The 21,415-nt window shown below is 28.8% G+C and overlaps 1 protein-coding gene across 3 annotated transcripts in view; it reads left to right on the top strand.

Annotated features, from left to right (window-relative positions):
- LOC109601172 (muscle calcium channel subunit alpha-1) overlaps positions 1-21,415 on the top strand; it is a 93,343-nt gene that overhangs the window by 7,435 nt on the left and 64,493 nt on the right. The gene's annotated exons all lie outside the window — the stretch shown is intronic.

Consider the following 21,415-nt stretch of genomic DNA (forward strand, 5'->3'; position numbering starts at 1 on the left):
TTTTTGTCATTAAAAATCGTTTTTTCAGTTGCATCCACGATAGTTAAATGTCCAAAAATCAAACGAGAACGATTACAAGCTTCATAATTTTTATCCACGTACGTCGACTAATAAACTTTTTGAAATACAAACTGTCTGTCTGTACTATATTCATCGTTTTTGATTACAAAGCCATTCTCTGCTTTATCCAGCCTAAATCAACAACACTATTCACATCCAGACCAATTGCGAACACTTCTTGGCTCCTATGGCTCTATCCCACACATATATTCTAATTTCTGCTCATTTAGATTCAACGCTTATACCATATAACTTATAAGCACTATTTCACTGACCTAAATTATGTTATACTATCGCTCAATATATGTTTATGGTCTTTGAAAATTAACTAAAAACAATTGCTAGCTTTGTGCTCTGGTCTTTTGTTACGTGTGTATTATTTGGCCCTAATTATGACTCCCAAATTAGGTTTTACATGACCTGAATTTATAACTGAGATTTACTGATCAAAATCTGGTACAATTAAAATACAACGTTATTGTTGAATCTTTAAAAATAATTGAGTTTCTAGTTTATATAACAAAACTATTTTTATTAAATCTTTACAAAAAATATTAAAGAACATTCGCATAATATTTTAAAATTAACTAAAAACAATTGTAGGTTAAATGCTCTGATCTTTTTTACATCTACGTATCTACTTCTAATTAATATTTGTAAAATAGTTTAGGTTTTTACATTGCCTGAATTGATAAATTAGTTTTATGCAAGATATAATTAGTATATGTTTTAATTCCAAACTTGATGTTTGTATGTTTGTGTACTGATAAACTGAACGTATGAACTACTCAACTGTACCATATTCGTGGTGTTTCCCCTGAATACAAAACCATCCTCCGTTTTATCCACCTAAATCAAAAACAACAGTATTCAAATCCAAACCAATTGCAAACACTTCTCGGCTCCTATGACTTTATTCCTCACACATATATTCTAGTTTCCCCTCATTTAGATTCAATGCTTATACTTTCTAACTTATATTGTGAGCCTGTTTCACTGACCTAAATTATTTTATACTCTAGCTCCATATATATTTATAGTATGTGAAAATGAACTAAAAACAATTGCAAGTTTCGTGCTTTGATATTTTGTTAAAAGTATGTCATTTACTTTTAATTATGATTATCAAAGTAGGTTTTACATAACCTGAATTAATAACAAATACAAATAAAAGCCAAATTGTTGTTAATTCTTTAAAAATAATTAAATTCATGATAAATCCCACTTTGAAAATTAATTTTTATTATTTTTTAAACCGTCCCAATTTATTTATAGAATGATTATATAATCGAAATTATTAATGCTTAAAAATAGATCTACAACAAATTTCAAAATTGCTTATTTGTTTTTATTATCCACCTAAATCAACAGCAGTATTCAAGGCTAAACCGATTGCAAATATTTCTTAGTCCCTGTGTTTCTATCCTTCACACATATATTCCAGTTTCTGTTCATTTAGACTCGATGCTTGTACCACCTAACTTACTATTTCAGTGACCTAAATTATATACTATCGCTCAATATATTTTTATAGTGTCTAAAAACTAGCTAAAAACAATTGTAAGCTTCGTGCTCTTGTGTTATTTACTTAAATTAGTTCCATTGATCAAAAATAAAATAAATAATTGTTAAACAATATTACAGCCAATTTTTATATAAATTTACAATTTTCATATTGAGTCTTAACAATTTTCTGTTTAATAGAAATAATTTTAGTTTTTATTACAACAATTTCTTAATACTGTGTATGATTGTATAATATTACAATTCAACATTACATATTGTTGATAAAATATTTCAGATGAAATACTAGATGCACCCTCTATATTCTATAGGCAACAATATACCTTTGAAGGTACAAACTGTTCATCTGTAACATATTCATGATATGTCCTTTGATTGCAAAGTCATTCTTTGCTTTATCCGTCTATATCAACAACACTATTCAAATCTAAACCAATTGACAATACTTCTTGGTTCCTATTCGTCTATACTTTACACATACATTCTAGTTTGTGCTTATTTAGATTCAATATCTTATACTACTAATAAATATAAATGAAGCAAATAATTATTAAATCTTGAAAATTTCTTTTATATTTTAATTAATTTAGTCCAATATTCATTACATTGTAAAAACTGTCTTGATAAATAAGTCTATTTGTTAATTTTGAATGTGACTCTATATTAACAATAATTTAGTGATAAAATATTGTTTTAAATAAACCAAATGCACACTCTTTATTCTATAGACAATATTAGCTACTAATAAACTTATTCATGGTCTTTCTCTTGATTACAAAGCCATTATTTCCTTTATCCGCTTAAATCAACAACATTATTCAAACCTAAACCAATTGCAAATACTTCTTGCCTCATATGTCTCTATCCTTCACTCATACATTCTAGTTCCTGCTCATTTAGATTCAAAGCGTATACTATAATTTATATTATAAGGACTATTTGACTAAATTATATACTATCGGTCAATATATTTTGTGGTATCGAAATATTATTTAAAAACGTACTTTCATCATTTATCATCACAAGTATAAGAAATTATTCATAGATAAATAAATATTATAAAATGCGCAACACATATCTTTGTAAGAAATTAAATGTTCTACAAAAAAGGTCTTTTGTTGTTGATTACTTTAACCATTTAGAAGATATTCGCATGAGTTATAAAATTTAGAAGTAAAAAAAATTTTGTTTAATTCTTCAAATTTTAACCTTCGATATCTTCTAATTTAATTTAAATATAAATTTAAATATAAATTTTGTGTAGGATCAAGTAATGGCGACATATGGATTTTAACATAGGGGACCCTTTGTATTCTGTAGACAACATTAACCTCTAACAAATTTTTCAAGGTACAAACAATACAACTCCACCATATTCATGAACTTTCTTTCATTTGTCGATTTTATCTAGAAACAATTGTAAGCTCCGTGCTCTGATGTTATTTACTATCAATTTCTGTGTTTAAACTATTATTTTAAATAAACTATTAGATGCACGCTCATATTTAATTTGACAACAATATTAGTTATTAAAACAATTCCAAGCTTTATGATCTGATCTTTTTTACACGTAAGATCATTAAAAACTTCTCGAAGGTACAAACTGTCATGGTATTTCCTTTGATTACAAAGCCATTCCCTGTTTTGTACGCCTAAATCAACAACAGTATTCAAACCCAAACCAATTACGAGCACTTCTTGACTCCTATAACTCTATCCCGCACATACATTCTAATTTCTATTCATTTACATTCAACGCTTATGCCATCTAACTTATTTACTATAAGCACTATTTCACTGGCTTAAATTATATTATTCCACCCTCCAATACTACTATCAATTTTATTTAAAAATGAACCAAAGACAATTGCAAGTTTCGTGCTGCCTCTTGGTACATGTGTGTTATTTACTTGTAATTAAGATCCCGAAAGTAGGTTACACATGACCTGAATTGATAAGCTACTTTATTGATCAAAGCACAAACCAAATACGAATAATTTTTGAAGAAGTTTTTACACAAATCTAATATTAACATGACCTAAATTTATTCAGTTGATCAATACCTCAAATTAATATACAAATGCAATAAAGTACGGGAATAATAAAAAATATGCCGACATTGGGTTTGAACAAAAATGAAAGAAGAAAAAAAAAAAAAATAATGATTGGATTTTTAACAAGCTACCGCGTTGCTCGGTTTACCTTTAATGTTTGTATAACCTCGGATAAATCACACAAATGACTGCTGATCTGTTTGTTGTAATACAAAAACAATTTCTGATCCGTATTCGCGAACATTTTTCCACTCCACTTTCAATCCCATTACGGATTTTTTTCATTAATTTATTAATGCAACATCATCGAAACCTTTTTTGCTTTTTTTTTTTGCTGCGGACGTGCTGACGAAAATTTCACACTTCTCTCCTACACACTCCATAAACGCCGTTCCGCTTTCGCCTCATTTACATCCCGTCTAGTGTGTTGACAATAAACATTTTTGACACGACCTAAATTGCTATATCGATAACCGCTCAATATTATTATACATAAACAATGCATTTCAATTAATGGAAATACGTATCGCTAATTGATTTATTTATAATAGTGTTTACCGCACATTTCGATGGGGATTGTACGCGCCACGAAATTAACTACAGCATTAACGGTTTATTAGGCCAACCCCAATAATTGATTTGCATATAAACCAATAACTTTATTAGCCCGCACGTAAATCACTCTATTTTGAGGTTCCGTCAAAATTTTTCGCTAAATTTACGATAAATTTTGTCTAACGTTTAATGTGTTTACATCGAAATTAAGATTATGGAAGTTTTATGCACTTTTTATACGACCTGGACTGACAAACAAGTTTTATTGATCAGCGAAAAGTTATTTGTTATATTATTCATTTGATACGTAAACGTGTACTTTGAATTATGTTTATGTAATTTTTTAGCGCTTTCTAGACAAAATTTAAAATGTTTAAATTGTAAAAAATATTTATTACTTGTATTACATTTAATAACAATGTAATATGATATTAGGTGGCCAAATAATGTAATGAAAAATATTGTGAAATATTTTAATGTTTCTAAAATTACTGCTAGGGGCTCAAAAACCTCTGAGTTATTAGAAAATAATTATATTTTATACATATTTTACTTTACTTTTTATATTTCACTATTTTAGAAAATTTTAAATGAAATAAAAGTTAAAAGTCCTATCGAGGAGATATTCTTTATTATCAGAGAATCTGTAGATAACATATAACATGTGGTATGAGACACCTATGCCAAAAGTAACCGAAGTGACAATAATTCTACGAATTCAGCAGAAATAAATTATCTGTTCTGACATATCTAGCAGCAGAAATATATCATCGTTTATTCAGTAACGAATTGACATAATAATTAAAGAGAGCAAAAAATTTTTTTACATTGTTTAAAACATTGCCACCTCTTTAGTTTTAGAGAGACAGTAAATTCATTTTAATAAAAAATATGTCATAAAAATATACAAAATGTAATATGTTAACTTTACGTTTACCAACTGGTAAATTAGAAAGAAAAAAGGATATTATACAAAGGGTTAATGTTAAATTAAATAACACAAATTTAATTGTTAAAAGTCTCAGCTCATTTCAGAAAAATATATGAAACATTTTATAGACATAAAATTGTAGTACTTTGTGTGTAAATTAAAAATAGTAAATTAATGTGATTTTTTTACATTTCACATTAAATGAAATAGTTAACGCTAAAACATTAAATATTTTAAAAACTTGCTTTAATAAAAGTCATTATTGTACACACATAAATACACCCGGCGCATCCACCAATATTTTACATTATTTTGTATTTAAATATACTGCAAGTGAAATAGCTCATCGTATTGAAGTTGACTAAATTTAATAGAGTAAACTATGAAGTTTATAATAGATTTTCACTTCAAAGAAATTTAATACGGACATACATTTACGCGACATGAATTGACAAACAAGTAATATTGATCAAAGGACTTATTTTTATTATCCAATAAATTCCGAAAGAGTGAATCCAAAACATTTCTTTATTAATATTTCAATTCAAAATGAAATAATAAAGAAATAAATAACATACAAAACAAAAACATTATTAACATTAAAATTAACAAAGTAATATTGTTTGAGAACATAATAAAACTAAATTTATTAATAATTTCTTTATTAATTAATTAGTTTTTTCGTATTACGTTTTAAATAAAATATGTAGAATTTAAGTAATTTTATAATAATAATTTTTTCATGAATTTCTTCACTTTTAAACAATGTATGGTATCAATAGACCACACATTTGTTGTCAACATTCACGAACATTTAATAAATATCAATTGTATGAAATCTATTTTTCTAGAAAATGAAAAATGAAAGGGAATAACAACACATTTATGGTAATAAATTTTCCATTGTAAATTATTCCTATTATGTCGAATTATATTGTTACCGTAATTGCCTTTCGTTCAAGTAATATTCATTTTAAACTACCATTTTATATCGAAATTGTTTTACGATTGTAAACTATTAAAAATATTAAAAATTGATCGAAACCAATTGCAGTTAATTTCGTGTGATATCTCATCACAATATTTATCTATACACGTATAGAATTCAAAACAAGTTCAAATCCATTTGTCACCGTTCACCAATGTAAATCGTATAGATAAATAAAACGTGTTTGTACAGATTTACGCGTTCCCACAAAACGCAACACCCGAAAATCATTTATTCATCGCACTATTTTTAAATTCAAATAAAAACCGAAAAAAAAATATACCTCACAGAAACAGTATTCAAATCTTAATAAACCCGCAGTGATATTGCGATTTAAGGGACCCCTTTTGAGTGTATAGAAAACTGGGAAGAAAGATGAGGAGATGAGAATTCGTCCCTTTTTATATAGGACGACCGTAACATTTTTTTTTTGCCTTGGACTTGATTAATAAAATTGTGAAGTGTGCAAAATCGACATAAATGGCGTGATTCGTTTTAAGTAAATTCATTATTAGTCTTTGCGTAAATTGGAGGTCCCAAATTGGTTGTCTTTGGCTCTTGCGAATATTTCTACACAAGTCTATAGTTCTACAGTTTCATTTTTACGTAATACTGACCTCAAAAAATTTTGAAATATTTGGTATAACTTTTTTAATTTCAAATGAAGTTTTACTCAGTTTACTTAAAACTAACTATAAAAATAGATTTGTGTAATTTTTTATTTCGAATCAAAAGTATAATTTAATTTATGTAAAACTAACTATAAAAATAGACTTCTGGCAAATTTCAAAAGTGTAATAACTTTTTTATTCATTTATTTATTTTTGATGATCAATAAAACTTTCTACAGATTTATTTTTACGTAATACAAAGCCACTGACCTCAAAAATTTTTGAAATAATTTGTGTAATTTTTTTATTTTGAATAGATAGAATAATTAAATTTTCCTAAAATTGACTATAAGAATTAATTTCTGGTAAATTTCTAAAAAATTTCATGACTTTTATTCATTTATATAATTTTGTAATAATAAATCTTTGTACAGGTCCAATTTTTCGTAATACACGATGCTTACCACAAAAATTCAATCAACTCAATTTACCTTTAATATGTTTAAAATCAATATTTAGCAATATAATAAAAATATATTATATGTGATACATATATTAAATTATCTCTAAAATATAACGTATATCTTTAATGTTGTCGTATATTAAACAAAAAGGGCGTATATACATAATTAAATTTTTCTTTTATGTAATGACATTTCTGGTAAACTTTGTGATAATTAATATTTCTAACAGATTTTCTTGGCCTGGTCTGGAGACACTCGTAACAGCCAAAGACAACCAATTTGGGACTCCCTGTACATTGACAAGGGTGGCATTTTACGTGCGATAACATAGGTTTAAGTAATTGTAACAGTTCGTCGTTACTTTACCAAAGCCATTCCTTTGATAGTAAACCCCTCGTTCTATTTTAACCCGTTAAACTAGCAACAGAATAACCTCCAGCTATTATATACGAACAGTACAATCGTTTTCATTCATCCCATCCCTTAGTTATGAACCGTTCGAATGTTTAAAAGTTTCTGTAACACAAAAATGTTGATATTAACGTAGTCTCAATCGAGTAAGATTTATCTCTGTTAAGGAAGACACATGAAACAAATCTGGACATTAGGGTCCTAATGTATTTTGTGCAATGTTAGTTTCACCCTGTTACCTAAGACAAATTGGAATTCTACGTGTTGTTATTTCCATTAAACATCGCGACGGTTTTATTTTCCCTTTCACCTCGCCCACTAAAAAAAATAATTCTTATATTAAATTATGCGACTGAAAAACGGAGCACTATATATCTATCAACTTGTTGTCTCATAATTCAATCAATAGTCGTTTCAATTTGCCTTCGTTAATTGAAATAAATTGGTCTAAAAGACGTTTTCCAGTTTTTTTCGCTGTTAATTATTACGTCGGTAAATTATACTTTTACCACAGTACGACTATCAATTTTAATTGTATCTCAAAACCATTTACCACGTGAACTTTTAAATATAATATATTAATTAAAGTTTAAGTTAAGTTCATTAAAATTTATGAGAAATTACGAAAAAATCAGTTATAAAACTAAACTAGACAGAATTAAAATGGATGCCCGTTTAAATTATCTAATAAACTTCTTTGTATTCCATCTGCACTCGTTTCAAATTATTTTTGTTCAATTATGAGCGGCTCCTAAATTAAATTGCTGAACTTGAGCCGTGATGTTTTGCTTATAAAACAACACAATGGAAGTTGAAAATGTACCGAAGTTTGTAGGTAAATAGGGAATAAGTAATTAGACGCAAGTATCCCGAATAACGGCCGCAACGATGTTTAAATAACTAACGGGCCGGGGTGACCCTTTTTGTTAAATGTTTTACTTTCCACTTTTCATTTAAATATTTGATTCTTCCCTCTTTCCACATATTTACCGGCCGTTTGTCAAGACATTTGTCGGCAAATCCTCACCGTGACTTTGACCTTATTACCTATTTGTTGAATCAACAGTCGAAATGCGCTTTTTAATTAGTTTGATCAGCGTCAATGAAAACGCAAATCCGAATCGACTTCAGTAAATCAACACAAATCTATTGACACAGAGAACTCTGATATTGAAAATTATATTGCATCCAGTCCGGCTCAGTTTCATTAATTGATCTACGTATTTACTGGTACAATTTAGCGGAAAATAATTTAATAGAACGCCAGATCATTTAACTGAAGTCAAACAATCTCAAATTTACATTTCAGTTTGTTTACTTTTTGATTAATATTCATCGTAGTTTTACAGTATATGTTAATTGTCGTGGTAATTGATCTTAATAAAAGCGCCATCTTTGGATTAATAGCACATTTAAAATGTTTTACGTGGTCGTTACAGTTCTCTTCAAAAATTTCTTCCTTTATTTTTGTAACTAATCAATATAAAATAAAATAGCTTCAGGCAATTGAAATAAATCATTGAAAACTTTGGAATTGAGATTTCACGCAATGAAATTTACAGGATTCAGTTACAGTATAGTTTCAAATGTGTGTATAAATTATGTCGGGGAATAATTTATTAAAATATTGCTTTGTCCAATCCAATTTTAAATTAATTAGATGTCGAATTTACATCTCTATTTTTTTATTTTTTTATTAATATTCATCATATTTTTATAGTATATTAATTACGTCATCCTTGGATTAATATCTTGTTTAAGAGGTTTTATTAATTTATTATTTCTGTAATTAATCAATTGACAACATATTAGAATATAAAATAAAATAGCTGCACAGTTGAAATAAAAATTCAATAAATTATTAAACATATTGAAATAGAGATTCAGGTAATGAAATTTGCAGGATTCAGTTACAATATAGTTGCAAATGTGTGAGTAAATTTTATAGAGGAATAATTCAATAAAATATTATTTTATTAAATTCAATTTATACATGAAATATTTTCATTACAACAATGTTGTAAATATTCCAAAGGATTCGTTTAATGCTTGGGGAATGGTAATTAATATTCAATTTTATATTTATTAATTTTATTTCTATCGTGGTTATGTAAAAATACATAAATATAAATCTGATACATTTATTATATGGATCAGTTGTATTTAAAGTACCATTTGTCCAATATTGGGTTAATATTTATAGTACTTTAATTTTATTGCTGGAGTTAATTATAAGAAATTCTGCTTTTACAATAATTTCTGAATAAATCAATTCATCGATTTTAAATTTACATCTCCATTTGTTCACTTTTGTATTAAGTTAGTAGTTTTACAGTATATATTGTCATGTTAATGAGTAATTAAAGCGCCACCTTTTGATTAATTGCATGTTTAAAATGTATTACGTGGTCATAACAGTTACCTACAATATTTTCTTCTTTTAACATATTTTTGTAATAAATCAATTGATAAAATATTGGAATATAAAATAAAACAAAATCAAACCATTCAAGTAAAATTCAATAAATCATCAAACATAATGAGATAGTGATTTCAGGTAATGTAATTTGCATGATTCAGTTACAATGTAGCTGGAAATGTGTGTGTATAAATTTTATCACAGGATAATTCAATAAAATTGTGTTTCATTGAATTAAATTTATAGATCAAGTATTATTTATTAAAACAATGTTTTTGTAAATTTTCCAAAGTATTTGTTTATGGTTTGGAGGAATATTAATTAATATGCAATTTATGATATTTATTAATTTTATCACGTTAATATTTTGGTGCACATAAAAATATATATAATATTAATCAACTTAATACATTTGTTATTTGAATCAATTGTAATTAAGGTACCATCTTTCATTTAATAGTATATGTAAGATAATACCGGTGACATCTATTGTTGATTGATTAGCAATTTATTTTTATGAAGTTATCTGAACTAATAAATTGATCAATTTTATATTACCTGGAATATACAACAAAATCATCAGAAATAAAAAACTAATTCAAACTATCAATAAATCATTAACGTATTGAAACAGTGATTTCACGTGATAAAATGTGTGTAATACCATTACATTGAATTTCCAAATGTGTTAGTAAATTTTAACAGATGATAATTCAATAAAATCCACTTTTATTAAAATGAATTTGTAACTGAAATAACAACTATGTATTATTCAGGAATTTATTAAATTAATATGTTGTAAATATTCGGAATTAAAACTTGTTTATGGCTTCAAAAAATGTTAATTAATATAATGTTTTATAGTGTTGATTAATCCTATTGTTTTTATGCTAGTGCTTTGGTGTATAAAATATATTAAATAAAAAGTAAATTAATAGTGTAAGATTGTATCGACGACATCTATTGGTTAAATAACACAATTTGTCTTACGAGGTTTTAATAGTTTTCTACAACAAATTCATCTTTTAATTATCTGCCTTTATGATAACGTATTAATCAGGAATTTATTGAATTAATATATTTCAAAGTCTCGGAATTAAATATTTTTGTTTATGGATTTAAGATATGTCAATTAATATAGTGTTTATTATTTTTGTTGTTTTAATGCTAGTGTTTTGGTGTATAAAATATTTTAAATATAAAACTAAAGAATCATCTTTAAATATATAGTATAAGGTTGTACCGGCGACATCTATTAGTTATTTAACAATTTATCTGATTAGGTTATAGTAGTTATTTACAACAAATTCTTCTTTTAAGTAATTACCTTTGCAACATTCGTAAATTAATGAATACATAAAATTTATATTCATTGTTAGAACATAAAATTAATAGTCAGGAATAAAAAAGGTAATTGAAATTAGATTGAATAAGTCATTAAACAGTTATTTTACGTCACTGATCCGGTCAGATTGAATTTGCAAATGTGTCGATAAATTTTAACTGAAAATAATTCAATAAAAAGCTTTTTACTATTGATGAAATAATTAATTTGTATCCGTTATGTAAATTTTGGATATTAAAAGCATTTGTTTACGGTTTTGAGAAATGTTAATTAATATGCATAACACTACTGATGTTTTATAATAAAGCAGATTTTAATTTTGTTCACAATTTGTAGGAGTAAATGGGATGTGACGCACATAAAAGCTTTTGTATTATTAACAGAAGCTAAGTAGATACGTGTGACATAACGCTATTTAACATTGTGAAATAACAAACGAAAAATGTGCTTTGCAAGTGAGTTTCCCGTACAAAGCCATATTATCTGGAAAGATTTATCAAATGCTGAAGCCATTCTCTCTATAAAATCGCCGCTGTTACTGAAATATAGGCTGAACACATATTGAAGTAATACCTTTAACCATTGAAAAGTGAATAAAGGGAAGGTTCCTCCAAGAGATGATATTATTTATTTGCATTTCTGAACTGAAGGTTGAATTGTTTGCTGAATGAAACGGAGGGAAAATGTCTGAAGGTTTTGTTATAAAAACGTGATTAAAATTAATAACTGTTCAATCAATCAGGCGAACAGTCAACTTCTAGTTGTTTTATAAATTACATTTTAATTGGTGAGGGTTTAAAGTGATTTAAGTTGCACGACAAAGTGTCGGTTTAAAATTAAATTTTTCATACACCGGATTGTTTAGAAGTGAATGGGGACTAACAGATTTTGAAAACACTGACGTCGTCCCCCCCTCGGTAAGACTGATTTAAATATTTATCCCGTTTCTTGTAAAACCGTTGTCCTGTTGGAGCCCGTCGATTACCAGACATAATAGGGTTGAAAATTTTCCATCAACACGTACCAACAAAAGATAGATTACCTCGTAATAAGGCGCATAATATGGACTAAAGTCCCCCGCGAGTAATTCCAACACAAATAGCGTGGAGAACGGTAATTGAGGAGAGCCATAGAGATTTAAATTTTGACCTATTCAGCTTAATTGATAAGCCACAGGCTCACGCTGGCGGTTTTATTCATGTTATTTATTTTATCGTACAGCATTTCATATTTTAAACGTGCGGCATTTTTCAACGGCCCTCTCGATGGAGCCGCATTGACAAATGTGTTGGAAACCGGCGGAGTAATTAAAAATTATGTGCGCCAATCTTTCAACGACATCTTAATTGTCTTTTTCAGTGTGTATGAGATAATTTTTGGAGTGACAAACAATAATTGCTTTTTTATGGAACTGCCGGATGGAAACCTCTGGGAAATATAGATAATTAAGAACGGAAAAATGAAGAATAACGTTATGACTTTTATTTTAGTAACGAGGAATTATTTCGTTGGTCCGCTGGATGCTACATCAAACCAATTCAACAAATTTAAATTAAATTATATGCAACACATCAAACGAAAAATGGAGTGGGTGCTTTCAAATAAACATCATCGTTATTTCTTGCTGTGTGAACGAATTGGTCAAAAGAGCAGCAGCTACTTTTGTTCATTTAACTGACAAATTTTAGAACGTTCAGTGTTTTATAATTAGCCTGCATTTGTAAGGGGTAAGGAAATTCGTCTTAAATTATATTTTCAGATGTACTGAAGGTCGATTAATATTGTATTTTATATGAAGAATAGATCCAAAGTTAAAAATAAAATTTATTTAGTAAATATATACAGTATTAGCAGAAAGTAGAGCAACTTGTTTAAAATTCAAATAATTTTTGTCCTGGTTATTAAAACAAAAATATATTGAAAATTAACTTCTCTTTATAAATTTAACAATTACATTACAGTTAAAAAATAAAAAAAGAGTTTAATTTTACTGATGATTATTTGTTTTGGGCTGGCAAAAAGTAGAGCAACTTATACTATTTAAAGTTTTATTACTACAAATAATTTGTAATTAGAATTTTAATTAATTCTACACTAATTTATTGTAAAATTTCCATTATTATGAATAACTTTTAAACACATTTTATAAATGGAAAGCAACAGATGGTTAATAATATTTGGATCCATATTTTTCCAGGACTCTTGCAGAATCCTGAATAAATCTTGCTGATTACTATACTCTTTGTGTCTTTTTTTGTTGTTCACTATCTCCCATAAGTTTCCAATGAAGTTTAACTCCGGAAATTGAGGTGGCCAGTTCATAACATTAATTTTTTCCCTGCTTCAAATATTTTGGCGTGTGCTTCAGGTCAATATCTTGTTGAAAATAAAGTTTTAGTGGCATATTTTTATCTGAATACGGTACCATGTTATTCCTCAATATTTCTTTATTCATAAAACGATCCTTCATATTTTATATTCATAGAAGAGGACCCATTCCAAATGCCAAAAAGTAGCCTCATACCATTATCATTATTAATTCCAGGTTGTGTCTCAAGTAGACCTTTTATTTTGTTGGAAATGATCTTCTTTGGAGTACGATATAATTTGTTTATCCTGAAACCTATTGGTTTTTGTCTTAGTCATCCAGTTTTAGAAAAAAAAACAATACAATCTGTGATTTTAATATGGAAAATAATTTCTTTCCACGAGGTACCATATTAACTTAGTTTATTTTGGTGTATACTATGAAACTAAAAATTATTGTGGATTTTGTAGAGACTAGTAAAAAGTTTCTCTACTTTTTTCCAGTAGTATATTTAGTTTTTTGATTTGTAACTGACAGAATTATTTTTAATACAAGAAATATTCACATATTCAAATATATAATATTATTCTATGAGTTAAAATTTTTGCTTTAATAATGGCCACTACTGTATATACAATTTTGTACGACCATTACAGCCAATTTAATTCAATTCCTTAACGAAATCCTCTTGAAATGGGTAAAATTCTTGAACCCTTCAGTGATTTCGTGGAACAACTTGCCTGGACAAAGACGAGAACTGGACTGGATCATTGTATTAATCCTACTTTCATCAGTGAGGAGTACAGATTTCCATTCTTCCGTTCAATAAACATGAGAGACCATGCTGATTCCACTCATTGTTGCTTATGGTAGTGGCTCAAATGCAAGCGCCTCAATGGTCTACGTGAAACAGGAGTCCCTGTACCGTAACTGGAGTCATACGAGTTCCCTCTTGCAGCCTATTCTGGCTGATCATCCAGTTGCGTGGATGCCGTAAATTCCGTACTAGTTGTCAATCGCAAATATTTGTCTTAATTTGCGGTAGTTAACACCATTAACAATTTGTGTAACATTGAATCTGCCCGTGATTTAAATCTGATTGACTCCAGATTCCAACATTCCAATAATAAACTCCTCCCATCTGGAGTTAATTTACTTCTAGGATTAATTGTCTGAATAAATTTCGACAGTAATCAATTCAATATCAAAAAAATATATAAAGTTTATTTTTCTTGTGAGGAATTTCATAAAATTTAATAAAATCACCAATATCTACATACACAATCAAGCACAGCTGAAATGGGCTTAATTCATAAAAACTTTTAAACATGATTTTATGTTATACAGGAGGGATGATTTTTCCCGACGTACCCGGAGATAAAAATTCTATTACCAATCAAATCAAAACGGCATTCTTCCGCTGATTTGAATTTTAAGACACCGACAAATGTCAGCACATTTTGCATCGCAGGAATTTACTTGTCGCCGAATAAAATGTGGGTCATATAAATTGAGTACAATTTTTATCGCGAGATTTTATTTGTACAAGTAAATTCAGGAACGGCGTGCTAAGAAAATTTAACCATCCATCCAAGATGGCGAATCAAACAAAAGGAGGATTAAGCCGTACAAAATCAATAAGCATTATAAATTATCCAAAAAAAAAAACTTAATCCACACACAATTTAAACTTCACGGCTTTAGCGGGCACATCAATTTTCATAAAATTTATCTAAAACATTTCATGCGTCCTTTCGCCGCGAATTTAATTTAAAAATGAATCACTGCGTGTTGTGATCGATACGAAATTGGCGTTCGCGAATTTATTTGGCGGGACAATTTGATCCGGCGGCTTTGTTTTACATTACGGCGCCCCAAAAATGTTCATGGAACATTTTCGAACCGTTAAACACCTTTACGGGGCTTCGCAAATTATTGCCTTCAAAATTAAAACAATCCATTCATGGTGAACGCATCTTTTTTCACACCTATTCGATTTGGCACCAAAGCGATATTGCGATAAATAAGGCTAATTCAAGATAATTGACTTTGAAATTGTGTATATGGATGATCAAAGAGACACACTCCCTTCAGATCTCGCTAATGATATCGATCCGAAATATAATACATTCGGTTATCTCTTTGTAAAACAAAACCGTGTCGCAGACACAGTGTGTTTTACCCAATAATTGTAACGAGTCTACTAATTGACAACTCGAGAGTCCTGTGGCACCTTCCTTGTCCGACGTCTGACTATCAGGATTAAATTACTTTTGCCACTTTTTACCTCAATGTGTAATTAATTTAATTAACGAAGAAAAAAATGATGATTAAATAAATTTGTTTGTTTTAATGAAGTGTATTTGAAAGCCTTTATTAATTTTGATTGAACCACGTGTAACACAAATATGATTACACAGGATCGATTAATGCAATTGTGAAAATAATTCGTCATCCAAAATCCAATACACCTAAAACCCTTTAATCCAAAATAATGCATTAAGGTTCCTCCTCTGACAATAATAAAGTTTGATGTTAAATAAATTAGTGGATGTCGAATGATATTTCAAAGACGTTACGGGATGTCTCTGGGGCATACAAGAAAGAATTTCGCGATATATTATTCACAATCTTTTACAAAGCAACATAAATTTGCCACATTTAAAATTGCACGTTGTTAAAATATTAAATTATAAAACAGGTTGTCAGTAACAGGAGGCAGCACAATTCTTACACAACGACTATGCAACCACGTTAACTTCAGAGTTTATATGCCTGAAGTATTAGGAAAAAGAAAATTTATAAGCCAAACCAATGTATCTGCTTACGTTAAGATTGCCTGCGAAAAACGGCCGACGAATTTGAATCGATTCGGAGATGTAGCCCCTTAATCGGATTATGTGGCCAATACGGAATTTCGTATATTGACATAGCTTCGAGATGAGCTTTATTACGCCCTTGAAATTCCAATTATATCTTTCCGCCACACTCCAAACTTAATTGTGAATCATGAATTGTGATTGATGTGACTCCGGCATTCTTCCTACCAAACGGAAGCTCGATCAAACGCCTAATGTGTGTTTGATAAAAACGGGAGGGAATGTAAAATGTAAAAATCGCAGCGCCTGAATTTGTTGTAAGTTGGGATAGGCGGTTAATCAAGCAGATTGATGTAATTCCCCGTTTCGTCGGTGGAAATCGATCGGTGTGACGTCATTTCGGCAACCTTAATCACTCGGAGCCCTTTGTTATAGAACCGTTAAGTGAAGGATTTATCATTTGATTTCGGGGCCGTGCAATTTATCGAGGTAAGAACAATAACTTTTATTTCGAGTTGAATCGGGCGAGGAAATTATTTGTTCCTCCTTTGGAAGTTCGACGTACAAAAATCTTATTCTAACAGGATTTAAGTGGGCTCAAAGTGACGTGATGCCGTAGCGATTCAATGTCACATCGTCACATAACTGCATTCCGTGGAAAGATACTGGTTCCACGAGTTATCAATATAACGACTCAATTTCCTTAGCCTCGTTAAACATGCTTTTACGTCATATTCGTTTTTATTTACGAGATTATTTTATGGGGTGTTGCGAATACGTTAAGCAGTGCTTTGTCCAAGTGGGGCGTAAAATAAATGCTTTTACATGGAATTAAGCATATTGTGTGGTCTGATATAAATCTAAAATGCATCATATAACGAGGATTATGACAAATTGCTTATCCACTTCCTTCTCCTCTCTCTGTTAATGTTAATGTTGTACTGAATGTGAGTGTTTCCAACTGTTATATTGTATTATTTGAACTTTCAATAGTGTTTCTGTGAACTTTGCCATCCAATTTTTATTAGTTGGGCCATCTCCCTGTTCTTTCTTTCTTTCTTGTTCTGTGTTCATAACTCATGTGGAAAGTAAGAAACATGTTAGAGAAAAGTCAAAATTCAGGATAACATCGTAAGGGCTGAACATGGGGCCATCAAATATCTCCAACAGGAGATAATTATTGATGATATATATTTTATTTCAGTTCATGTGATGTTACATTTAATTTTAATCTTCTTCTATAGCATGGTTCTACTTTACTGTGTTTTTTATGTGAAATTTATCCATATCGATGACGATTTGCATGTCTGTTCTAAATGTTGATGTTGAGATGTAGTTTCTGAAAAATTTATACAAGGTATACGTCCCTTAGGCACTCCATTAGGTTTTCCTAATCCCAATAGTTCTTTGTGTACATAGCATTCCTTCCATCTATGATACTTTATTTGGGGACATTGATGGCTTGACTGAGATGATAGAGATAGATTGAGTTATCTATATTATGTAGGAACACATAGAATAATTATGCCTATTTTGAAATATTTTTAGAGATGCTTTAAATAATTCTAAAACTGCGAAATTTTAATTTTTATTAATAATATGAAATCACCATTGTTACGAGAATTTTTAGTTATAGAATAAAATTATCCACATCGAAAACAATTTCCATGCTTCTCCATGATTTTATTCTAAATGTCGAAGTAGAGATTTACTCTCTGGAAAATAAATTCATATTTTTTGTCCATTTGGCACACTTATGGAATTTCGTATGGCCCTATCAATTATTCTCCTCCATCTATGACGATAGTTAATTTGGATATATATGGCGCTTTGACTGACATGTAAAAATTAATAATATCCACTCCACTGAGATGATTGTGACTTAATTTATGAATAGTTTATAGGTTCATAGGTTGAATTGTACATATAGTCAATTTGGGACATATGGTGGCTTGATTGACTTATGTCTAACTTAAGCTAATATTGATATTCTCTTCACTAAGATGACTGTATTCATTATTTTAATCTAGATGTCGAGGGAGATTTACTTTATGGAAAATAAATTCATCGACGTCGTCCATTTTGTACTTTTCTGCCAAATTCTTTGTATAGATAGGTTCTTTTCCATCTATGACGATAGTTAATTTGGATATATATGGCGCTTTGACTGACATGTAAAAATTAATAATATCCACTCCACTGAGATGATTGTGACTTAATTTATGAATAGTTTATAGGTTCATAGGTTGAATTGTACATATAGTCAATTTGGGACATATGGTGGCTTGATTGACTTATGTCTAACTTAAGCTAATATTGATATTCTCTTCACTAAGATGACTGTATTCATTATTTTAATCTAGATGTTGAGAGAGATTTACTTTATGGAAAATAAATTCATCCACGTCGTCCATTTGGTACTCTTCTGTTAAATTCTTTGTATAAACAGGTTCTCTTCCATCTATGACGACGACATGTCAAAATTAATAATATTCACTTCACTGACATGATTGTAACTTAATATGTAAATAGTTTATAGGTCCATAGGTTGAATTGTATTTATCGTCAATTTAGGACATATGATGGCTTGATTGACTTATGTCTAACTTAGGTTAATATTGATATTCTCTTCACTAAGATGTCTGTATCCATTATTTTAATCTATATGTCGAAGGAAATTTACTTTATGAAAAGTAAATTCATCGACGTCGTCCATTTGGTACTCTTCTGCCAAATTCTTTATATAGATAGGTTCTCTTCCATCTATGACAATAGTTAATTTAGAAGCATATGATGTCTTGTCTGACATGTCAAAATTAATAATATTCACTCCACTGAGAATATTGTAACATAATTCATGAATAGTTTATAGGTTCATAGGTTGAATTGTATATATAGTCAATTTGGGACAGTTAATATTGATATTCTCTTCACTAATATGACTGTATTGTATTCATTATTTTAATTTAGATGTCGAGGAAAAGATTTACTTTCTGGAAAATAAATTCATCGACCTCGTCCATTTGGCACTCTTCTCATCTTTGTATAGGTAGATTCTCTTATATCTATGACGATAATTAATTTGGATACATATGACTGATTTATGTTAATATTGACAATATTTTCTTCATTAAAATGATTATAATTTAATTTATGAATAACCCATATATTAAGTTGTACATTATATAGGAACATATGGAATAATTATGACTATTATGAAATAATTTTTAGAATAAATATTGAATCTTCTTTTAGTTAGAAAATAAAATATGGATGCATTTTGTGTTCTCATTATTTTCAAATGTTAACTAGACGGTGCAGTTTATCAAGAAAATTAATGAACATATACATGACCATAAATAAACTGTTTTAGCAGAAAATTCCGTTTATAAATAACGCGGTACGTAGGAAAACACTTTGATAAACTCAAATAAACTTTTTGATTTATCAGCGTGAATGCATTAACGAACACCTTGTTCAATTTGGGGGCTGTGCAAGTATGGCATGGCACTTTAAAATATCCCAATTATTTCCAGGCTTAAATTAATGTAAACTGTAGTGCGAATTAATCGTTGTTTTATCAGAATTAATGTTTTTACACATGTAATGGTGATTATAATTTATTTTTCATTTTCAGGTAAGTCCCGAATATTGGCGTGCCATAAGGTAACTGAAATATACATCAAGCGTTTTTGATTCAACGGTTTTGTCACGACGCTTTTGGGCTTGTCTCATTTATATTCCGAAAGCATCTATTTTAAATGATTGCGGAAAATTTGTAATTTAGGGGGTTCGGTTAAAATTTAAATGAGGCTGACGTTCCCTCGTCATCGCTGTTGTTGTTGAAACGTTTGATAATCTCGTTCGGTTTATGCGATACGCACTTTTTTGTGCAGATTCGATATTAACGAAGTACATTTTAGGAGGCGAAACTTTTGGTGGATAGAGCTAGCGTTAAATATTTACGTTGCGGTTTACGTATTAAAACGTTGGGCCGTGCGGCCGCCAAAAGAAAATCTCAATTCCCAAAACTGTTTTCACTGTACACACAAAGTGGTTTTTATTTGACGACACGACCGTTTTAATCTCGGTTTATAATTGTTTCGTCCATTTTACCCGTTTACACAATAATTAGGCCCTCAAGTAAACTATTAAGTTGATCATTTATTATTTATTTATTTTACTGTATATACAAGGTATTTATAAAATAGCTGGGCAAAATTTGGGATCATTTAAAGAGAAAATTCGCAATTGTCAAAAGCTTTATTTTCAAAAAGGTTAAATAAACCTTTTTATAAAATAAGGTGTTAAAAATAACTTAATAAAAATAGAATTTAGAACAAAATATGTAAATTTATTACATTATATGAATAAAAATTCATATTTTTTACAACTACTAAACCTTTCATAATCTTTGTACAATTTACTAAAAAGGTATTTATAGCCATTTTTGAGATATGAAAAATTAATCAAGAGTACTTTTTTATTGAAAATCTTCTAAACTCCTTATACCACATTTTTTTAATAATAAAAAATATATAGAATTTTTAAAATAGTAACAAACTTTTGATATTATATTTATAGAAATTTAGATGAAATTATGAAAAATATAAAAATTTGTTAAAATATTTGAAATGAAATTAGTGTCAGAATGTAAAACTAGATTCAAAATTTTTTAAATTTGTATGTTTTTTTTTTTAAATAAGCTAATTATTTGGAAGGCATGACAGTTATAAAAAAATAGACAAATTTATAATATATGAATAAAAATTTAAACAAAACTGTGAAAAACAAAAATTTGTTAAAAAACTCCCAAATTTCATTAAATTATGATTTGTAAGTCGTCAATTCTGAGGAGTTCTCCTATTTTTTTTCCCTATTTTTTACGTCATGATTGGACCAAAGATATTAGAAATATGAGAAAAA

This window comes from Aethina tumida, chromosome 1, assembly GCF_024364675.1.
Source record: "Aethina tumida isolate Nest 87 chromosome 1, icAetTumi1.1, whole genome shotgun sequence".
In the NCBI taxonomy this organism is placed as follows: Eukaryota; Metazoa; Arthropoda; class Insecta; order Coleoptera; family Nitidulidae; genus Aethina; species Aethina tumida.